The sequence below is a fragment of the Chelonoidis abingdonii genome, chromosome 6, assembly GCF_003597395.2.
Source record: "Chelonoidis abingdonii isolate Lonesome George chromosome 6, CheloAbing_2.0, whole genome shotgun sequence".
NCBI lineage: Eukaryota > Metazoa > Chordata > Testudines > Testudinidae > Chelonoidis > Chelonoidis abingdonii.
In genome coordinates, this window is record NC_133774.1 from 110,528,903 (window position 1) to 110,539,305 (window position 10,403).

Here is a 10,403-nt window from a genome sequence, read left to right on the forward strand (position 1 = left end):
CTATCAGATCTAAGCTGGTAATTAAGCTTAGAGGAGTTTATGCTAGTACCTCATATTTGAACTCTAAGGTTCAGATTGAGGAATTATACTATGACACCTGTGAGTCCCAAAATGTATGCGTTTGGTTGTTTGTTTGTTTGTTTGTTTGTTGCATGCTGGGACAGCACAGCTGGTGCATAACAAATGGTGCATGGGAGTTTCCAGTCAGAAGCTATGTAGTGTGCTCAATCCCAGTGTCAAGTTATGTGCCATAGAGTCTCTAGCCAGAGTCCTCATGTGTGCTCAAGTGCCACGTAAAGTTGTAGCAGAGCTGTCTGCTGAGTTTGTTATTGCCCGATCCTAATGAATAGTTGATTTATTACATTCTCTTTTGTTTGGTCACACTGCTTTGTAGTCATAGTGTCTTGCAGTACTAGTGGATAGTCTTCTGGAGAACTCTGAACTGGGCTTTGACTACTTCAGGCTATCTAGAGGCACACTCAGGAACTTCCAGTAAGGAAGCAGAGTGGGGAAGGGGAAAATTCGATACAGGCATACATGACATGGAAGTTTTTCTCACTTATAGACTCAATCTGTTTATTCTGTTTGGGAGGGGAGAGAAAGAGATTGAGACATTACTAATCTTTAAAAGTCTTAAATCATAAAACAGTTAAAATACAGCTAAAATATAATAAAGTATGTAGCACAATGTCCAAAAAAATAAAATCACTGTGCCTAATAGAGGAGGAGGTGATGATTTTAGGCAGTGACCCTTGAAACCTCAGGGATTTGTTTAATAGGATGAGTACATAGTCTTTAAAAGTCAGCACAGGTTTTTGCCTCTTAACCACTCAAGTGTACACTGTTGCCCTCATTTTATGCCCTGGTGAGTCAAAAGTGAGCATTAGGATGGATACACTATTCACTCAGGCATCAATAATTAATCACATGGTGCTAATGAGGTACTGAGTACAAAACTATGGCCTTTTGAGCTTAATTTTAGTTCTTTGCCTTATTTTTTATTACAAGGATACTTTCATTAATGGCTACTGTTTTATGGCTTCTTCCCCTTAATAAAATGTACTAGTATTTTATGTGAACATAGTAAAACCTGCTGGCAACATCAGTCTGCTTCAAAGCTTATGGTACTTTGACAATCACTTGGTTTTTAGTACTGATTTGAAACTTCTTGTTTTTGTCTTGATCATTTTTTATAGTAAGCTGCAAAGTGGCATAAATTAGTAAACTTTTTTTTCAGTGCAAAATGTCGTCCGCAATAATTAGATTTTTGATATGTATAGTACGTTTTGAGAAATCAAAGAGGAAAACTGACAGACATAAGTCTGCTTGTTGCATGTCCATTATAAATTACAGAATATTATGAGGGTGCTGAATATTCTGGAGAAAATAATGAATTCTAGACAAAATAAAAGGGGTTCAGTGAACAGCGACAGAACTTATAATGCACTCGACTTATGAAAAAATCTCCAAACTTATTTATTTAGACATTTATATTACATTACTGTAGTATCTGAGCACCTAAAAAGCTAAATGTATATTTGGATTAGTTTGGTAGGAACTAAGTTAGTAGCAGTGGAGAATGTAAGTGTCTATAGATGTTTGAAGGACGGAGGGGAATTTTTTTTGATGCGGCTAGAGTGTATTACTAGAAGTAACGGGATCCAATTAAGGAAGTGAAAATTTAGACTAAACATCCAGTAAAACTTCCTGACACAGAGATCTACTAGAATGACTAAATAGGCCTTTTCTATGCCCATCTAGAGATGGGGCTGATTTGTAAAGTTTGGATCTAGAGGCATTCCGACCTCCCCCAAAGAGCAGAAGATTGCAACTAGGGCTTTTTATTTGTTGAGCCACAATATTTACATCTTAATCTGGGTCTGTACGTGCCCAAATCGAGGGCTTTACTTTATATTTTTTGAGCTGGTGTTTTAGGTTCCAGTACATCTCTGAGTATCCTGCAAGGGTCACATGATTGGAATGAGGGGTGTTCAATAACTGAGGGATTTAAGTCTGATTTATCTGTCATAAAAATAGGGGTAAAATAAACTCACAATGTTTCCTTCCTGCCTTTATTTATGTAACTCTTTACTTCAGCTAAGACTGGTGAAGAAACAAGGGAAATCTAAGATGGGAACAAAGCAGATGAGAGAGAGAGAGAAGAGTGAATTTATTTGAACTATCCCTCCCTCCTCAAACCTGTCCAGGTCCCTTGATCCAAACCCAAGTATTATATTTGAGGTTTGGTTAGAGACCTCCTGAGGAGGAAGACTGCTAGAGGGAAGTTTTCCCATGGAGTTCGGAGAAAGCAGGATCAGTTCCTGAGTGGGTAAAACTTGTCCAACAAGGTGTAAATCAGACACTAAATATATGAAACTCAGAGGGAATGTGACTAAAACTGATGATATATAAAGACAAAGAAACATGTTTTATTGCTGGGAAAGTAGATGAGGGCAGGATGAGTTGCTTTATTTCCATGAGAAGTTCATGTGTCTGGAGAATGTCTATTAGGCAGAGAAAACAAAAAGGGGATGGCGTTAGCCATAGGGACCTAACTGTGAGGCTTTGAAAAGCACGGCAGGCTTTTGGAAAGGAAGGAAGCCTAAGTCAGAACCAAATTTAGGGTATTCAGCACAATTATCATCCCACTGATAAATGGGAGAACTGAGCAAGCACAAATACAATGGAAGGTATTTAAATGTGGATGGGTTTGAAAACAAATGCTTGATGAGGTTCATAAATGTCAAATGAACAGATGGAACTGAGAGTGAAACCAGCAGGGAGATAAGGCAGAGATTGCTGTAAGCAGGGGTGGAAAACAGGAAACTCCAGTTGGTGGGCTAAAGGGTTAGGATGAAGGAGCAGGGTTTGCCAAGATCAGAGCTGTAGCAGAGGCAGATATGGATGATCCTCAAGCTAAAAGGAAGAGCACAGGTCAGATAGATCAATTAAGTGAAAAATGACTCCTTGAAAGTGCTGGAAGAAGAATGAAGTGGGACAAGACCTATTCACTGCAAATACATTATTAGATTCCATATAGATATATTCAGTATTCTCTGGCACTATATAGTATGACATTGAAAGTTTTTATCATCAGTTTTGGTCCCTTCATGTGTCCCCAAATTTGAGGCTATCACATGCACAACCATTGACGCATCCTTTATACAATGTACTGTAAGATCTTTGGGGCAGGGACCATCATTTTGTTCTGTTTGTATAGCATCTAGCACAAAGGGGCGCTGGTCCATGACTGAGGCTCATAGGTGCTCCTGCAATAAGTACTGTAAGTCAGCATTTTTCTATCCACATTATACCATATATTGGAGATGAACAAAGTGATCACATTTTCTTTTGGTGAAATTTCACAATTTTAAAAGGCAAGTATACACAGAGAAGGAACACACCAAATAGCCAACTTCCCACTTCAGGTGCCCTCTGTCCTGACCCATATTCTGATGGTTTCCTGCAGTTTAGCTTTACTTCACACTATGCCTCAAATGGAAGAATTTGGGCCTGTTTATTGTATATGTGCAATAAACTAGTACAGTCATGATCACCTAAGCAATCAAGCTCTCTTCCTCTCAGGCTAAATGTTCTCACAGTTCTAGTGAATGGTGTGTATACGTCTCAGTAATCCTCTCTAGTAGCAATTGTAGTGTTGAGCAAGACCGTAGGCCTAATTATTAGAGTCATTGAGATCCCACAACTCCCATTGATTTTAACGGGAATAGTGAGCTCAGAACCTCTGAAAATCAGACTCTGGGATCTTATCAAGTTTGTATTTGCTGCCCCCCTCCAACAGTGTCAAGAATTACCATGTAGTGAAAGCATCCATTCATTTTCTCTGCAGGAATCTATGATGCTATTGATATCTTTCAACCTTTGATTATGACATACCAGACATGAGAGATGAATGCTACTCCACTTCCAAACTCCCATTTGGAAGGAACAGTGTCAACTTAGACATCATACTTCATCTGAAAGTGCTTTATTTACTAATATTGCAAATAATTCCTAAGATTACTGGAAGTGAAAGAGATTAGAGAGAAAATATTTTTCTATTTTTTTTTTCAGTTTACTTTGTTCATTTGACACCATTTTGTGTATAGTCAGTTCCCTTGTTATCTCTGTGTAGTGTCTAAGAATAGGGATTTTAATAGTCTGTGAGTTTTCTAGTGGTGCTCACTGCATTTTGTGTTTTAGAAGCTGAAAAAAAACGATCAGAACAGCAGTAAGTATGTAGCTAGGCCTTGTATATTTGTGTAAATATGGCTATTTGGGACCCAACGGTTCCCATGTGATTTCTTCATGTTATTTTGTTGTATGAAGAGCAAAAGATACCACAAATATTTTTTCCCTTTTGTTTTGTGAAAAAAACATTGGGGAAAAAACCCTGAAAAAAGTGATTGTAAAACTAAATAAAAATGAAATCCTATAAATGATTTTAACTTTTTTTTTTAAATTAGACTAGATTTGAAGTTGGCTGTCTCTTTAAATGATGCATTTGGTTTAAAAGACAGAAATTCTGTCTCATCCTAGGATAATCAGCACATATCTCTGATGTATGTCACTTTGAAATGTCTATAAGACTTGTCTTATTTACAGCCAGATAAAAGCACTTGTATATGAACCTGCAATAAGTTTTTATAACATTCAGTGACTATGAAGACTACTCCAGAGTGTTTATTCTCTGTGTTTCTCATCCACCCTCCTTACTCTTATTTAAAACTGAGTCTGAATGCAAATAAGGATTAACCTTACACAGAGTCTGGCACAACAATTGATGTACTTGCTAACTTTTTCCTACTTAGCTCTTAGCAGAGAAAATTTAGTTTAAAGAGTTGCATTAGAGAAATATCATTTTTAGTTCTTGACATGCTGTAATTTTTTTCTTTTCAGTAACTGAAAACTCTCCTTGCCCTTTGAAGCCCAATGAAGTCTTTGTATGATAATATTTTAGATAGTGACTATCACAAGTTCTTATGGGCATTGAAGGAGCAACCAGGCAAGTGAAATAAACTATTGGTTTGCTTATAGTATATTTTTATTTCATTTATCCTTGATTGTAGTAGTGAGTATTACATTCCTGCAGAACTCTTATTTTACTAGTATTTGGTAATTCAGTTTCATGCAAATAAAGTGAAATTTTGAAATATCAGCAACTAAACACCATTGAGTTTTCTAAAAACTTTTTCAGTAAATGTAGTGCTTATAAAAGCTATAACTCAGGTCCTAGAGAATGAAGCCCCAATTCCTCAAGAACATGCTTATTTTTAATATTGTGCGTATGTCTGCTCATATTCAGCAAAGGACATAAGCCAGTGCTTAAGTACCAAAGTTTCTTCAGTACTTTGCTAAATTGGTGTCTAAAGTCTTCTTTATATCCACAGAAAAATATGGTGCAGATTCCTCACATTGTCACGTGAATGCGCTTACTTCCTGACCTGGAGTAGCTACCTCTAAGTGTCTCAGGATTGTTCACTCTCTGGGCCCATTCAGCCCTTGGCTTCTTGGCTGAAACTGCCCACGAAGGTGTCAATTAGTGCTAAAATGGTGGTGTTGTTTGTACAATGGATATCTATTGCCTGGAAGTGATTTGAGACCACCAGATTCATTTGCATAGGCCTGCAAACTGCCATCAGATGGAAACAATTTAAGTTGGTCAAATATTTAAAAAATCTAATTCACAAATATTGTCCTGAGTACAAGCATTGGCCTAAATTTTGAAAAGTGACCAGTAATTTTGGGTGCCCAACTGGGTGCCTAAAGGGGCTTCATTTTCAGAGGTGAGGTGCTCAGCACTTTCTTTACTGATTCTTCAGTATATGCTTTAAAAAGAATTGTGTATTATTCTTTCAATGCATGCTGTAACTTCTATATCTGTGAGTGTAATATTAAGTTGTCTTTCCATGTTACTTCACTTGTCAAGTGTGCTGTGTCAGAAGTAAAGCTCTAATTCTGAAAACCACTAAAAAATGTAAGCAGATGCTTTTGTGCATACTTAAACACTTAACTGTGTGCTTAATTATAAACTGATGCTTAGGTTCCATTCAAGTGAATAGGAATACTCACTTGATTAAAATTATGCATATACTTAAGTTATACCCTGAATCAGAGGCTAGGAACTGGAAAGGAAATGAGTCATTTTTGTCTATCCATCTCTATCTACTTAAGTATCAGAGGGGTATCCATGTAGTGTGGATCTGTAAAAGCAGAAAGAATCCTGTGGCACCTTATAGACTAACAGACGTTTTGGAGCATGAGCTTTCGTGGGTGAATACCCACTTCGTCGGATGCATCCGACGAAGTGGGTATTCATCCACAAAAGCTCATGCTCTAAAACGTCTGTTAGTCTATAAGGTGCCTCAGGATTCTTCGCTGCTATCTACTTAAGGTGATCACTTTTAGAAGTGAAAATGACAGGAATAGCAAATTATAAATGTTTGTAAGCATTTAGGATGGTTAACTTTCATATTTAAAAAAGGAAGTAACATATCTTTTAGTCTTTTCAAATGTTCTACAGTATGATCATAAAGCAAAAACAGAATTTCTGATACAGATATCAAATACAGAGCTGAATTGGCTGAAATCAGAGCAGTATTTATCCTGTCAGACCAATTTTCAAATATTAGCATCTTAATGGTTATCCAGATCTTGCATTGAGACACTCTAAACAGCACTAGCCACAGGTATTTAAAATGGTCATTATCATGCCTAAACGAAGGCCATCCAAATGTGAGATTTGGCCAGCCTGTTTAGATACCCATGTTTGAAAATGAGGTTATTATAGATGTACATGAATATAATACAAAAATATTGTCTGGAGTTTGTGGTTATATTTGAAAAGTATTATGTCTTTGTCTGAAGAAGTTAAAATGAAAGTTCTAGGTTAAAACACTAGGCCTATTAAAGTCACTGGCAAAACTCCCATTGATTTTATTAGGTCCAGAATTTCACCTTCGATGTCATAAGCCAAATACAATTGCAACAGTTTTTTGTTATTTTCTTAAACTGTAAGGAAACCATATGAGTATCTCTCTTACTACACCTTTTGGTCATTTTGAAATACTTGCCTGGTGAAGGTTGAAGAGGAAGCACAAAAAAGAGATCCAACTTACAAAAGAGACCTGGCCAACACAACTACGGATGAAGGCTCTATCTAGCACAGTCTGTACAAGAATGCTGGCCTGGTTCAGGCAGTGAGTCAGTGCAGTGAGGAGACAGAACAGTTGGGATTCTTCTATGAATATTGTAGCATACTGTAAAAGGGATTGTGGTGGGTTGGTAGGGGGTTTACGCACATGGTTCATCATTCCACTAGGACCTCTCAGTAGAATTATGCTATTGTATTACATCATTTCTTTCCTATTATGTTTATTAGACGTATCTTTATAAATTCACCAACTCCAGATGCTGTAACTGGGTGGGATGGGATGAAGGGGCAATAAGAAGGAAAATATTTCACAATAATACAGTCATCATTTTAACAGCATAGAGCCCTTGTTTTTTATTTCCGTAGAATGAAGGGGGCGGAGGACTTTCTCTTTACCTTCATTTTTAATTCCTTAACCACTGCCTCCTAATCATGAGGTATAATGATTCAGCTAGAGATACAGGTCTTGATCATGCAAGTAATTATCTAAGGGCTTAACTTTATGCTGTATGAGGAGTCCCACTGCCTGTAAGCAACCTGTGTAAAATTAAACCTGCATAAGTCTTTACAGGATTGGGGCCATAAGTTTCACCTGTGATGATAGTAATGAGGCGTTTCTGTGGGTATATCCTTTCCTAACCTCCAACAAAAGATTCTGCATCTCAGCTGGCAGGGCTAGGTTCAGCAAATACTTCTTTCAGTGCTAGAGGACACCTTTTTAATTAGATAGGGTTCATCTTTCAAGACACTCTGTTCCAACAATATATTTTCATGTCTGAAAACCTCCTCTGTGAAGACATTAAGTTCTTTGGTTAAAAAAGAAAACATAATTAATTTTCTTTTGGCCAGACTCCTGAGATTCTATAGAATTACTTAAAATTTAGTGAACAGAATACAGTAGTCACCCCCATCACCCCGCACATTCATATTCCATCTTCTCTTAGGGTGAAGTTCTCACCCATGTAGAGGGCCCACACAAGACCCCTGCACCACTTATGTGTCACTTAACCTTTCAGAGGGGAGCTTAAGTAGCACATAGGTGCTGTTCAGGCATTCTGAAGCCATTCTGCAGAGCTCTTAATTTTGTGTCGGGGGTGAAAGAAAGAAATGTGTAGTATTCATGACCTGGGGAAGTGAGACCTCCAGTTCTGCCACCTTCACCCCCTGATGGAAGGGTTGTTGGGGTGATGGAGATGTACTGCAGCCACTAGAGTAAAGCAGGAACAGCTAAACTTGGAGTTTAAAAATAAGGAAGGACTCAATTGTTACAGTCAATAAGGCAAACATTTACCACGAATATCAGAATGAGTTTATTTCATCATATGAACCCTTTTAGTGTGTGTGTGTGTGTGTGTGTATTTTAAAAGAATATTCCAGCCCTCTCCAAATTCCAAGTAGCATAATAATCTAGTTCCTACTGATCAGGGATTTTTATTCCCTTCCCCAGAGTTCAAACTGATGGGACAAGTGTTGGCACCTGTCTCCTCTTCATAGGGATGTGTGAGAGGGGGCAATGAACAAAGTCTTTGTCTTTTGTTCAATGGGCCTTTCTGTGTGCAGGATGAGCACTTCGCATATTAATTAACATTTCTTTCCTTTTTGGTGAGTTATACAATTCTAGAGCTTTACAGTGCAAACACTCGATATAACTTTATATCATGGGCTACAGATGTTAAAAGTGAGATCAATATGTGCAGCATACTACTAGCATCTCATCAAGTCTAAACGTATTTTTATCAACTTAACATCTATTTTAACAATGCTAATGCACAGGTGCACCAGACTGGTTTCCAGCTATGCATCTGTCAGTGTTCAGTGTGGCCTAGGGGCCTTGACATGAGCTGGCATCTGGTCTCCCAGCATCACAACTTCATCACTAGAACTGCCTCTTTCTCTGTATGCCCTGATTTTAATCTCTTTTTGACACCCCAGGGTAGGTGGTGGTATTTAACGTCTATTTATTATCTACTATAATCCATGCAGGACAAGAACACCTTTATTCCAACTACTGATTCATGCCTTGTATTAAGTATAATAGTGATAAAACCAATGAATTAATGTTATATTTATGTGGATGCCACATATTCTTCCCTATGAATTCTATTACATGTTGTGTTTAACTATGCAGAAGATGCATATTTGATGATGACCAAGGCTGGCTTCAATCTCTGCCTGCTGGCAGGTAATGAGAGCTCTGTGGAGGTAGCACAATCAGCCCCTGTAGAGGAACGAACTCCTCATATTGCTCAAAGGCAGCCAATTAAGAAGCAGCGCAGATGGATTCCAAAGGGAATCACAACCCATTCTCCTCGGCTGGCAGAATGATGGCTCTGATGTGGATAGAGGGGATTTAAATCAGGGTGGGAAGGAAAGAGCCTCAGGTTTGCAAGTAGCTTCTTTGGGGTGAGAAACAAGTGAACTAATGGAAATTTAAGATAAAGAAATAATCTATTAAATGACTGTTGGGGTTTTAGTCCCTCTGCTCTCATTGAAGCCAATGGGAGTGAGAGGCAAAACATTGCATAACATTTTGAAAATCACCCCCAAAGTGTGGTTTGTAAGTGAGACGTCATCAGTAATTCATTTGATATGCATCCTTATAGCAATGATCACGTGCTGTCCCTCCAACATTCACAACATGGACATTATGGGACAATACAGTACCAGGGCAGTCTCGCTAGCAGCAGAAATTAGGCATTTCTGCTGCACTTGGTGGACCGAGTGGGAAAAAGGGATTAGAGTGTGTTTGGTGGAAGAGTGCTTCTCACTGTGGGGTCCATCTTCACAGGGGTTCTGAATGCAACATTATCCAGTGGGTAGGTTGGGATGTAGTACAGGTGAACTGAGGAACATCAGGGCCAGAGGATCAGGTGATGCCTGGATCCTACAGTTCTATGCCCTACTGCTGCCACTTTGTGTGGAAGGATTGTTGGGACTGTGGAGATGCACTGCAGTCACTGGACTGAAGTAGTTTCCACAGAGAAGTTTTGCAGCTGCTCTGTGGCCTTGGTGATGGTATGATTCCTTCCCCTGTGGTCTCTCTGTTAAGATATGAGTCCCTGGTAAAAATCATCATACAGCTGTGAAATTAAAATCCAGGTTCAGAATCTTTATTCCCCTTTGCACTGTAAAGTTAGAGGTATTCAGATTGCACATGTAGTGGGCAGGGAAGCAAGAGATTGGGCTCATCTCTTACATAATTCTGTATAATTAATAATTATTATTGTATTTTATTATTGTGGATGTGCAT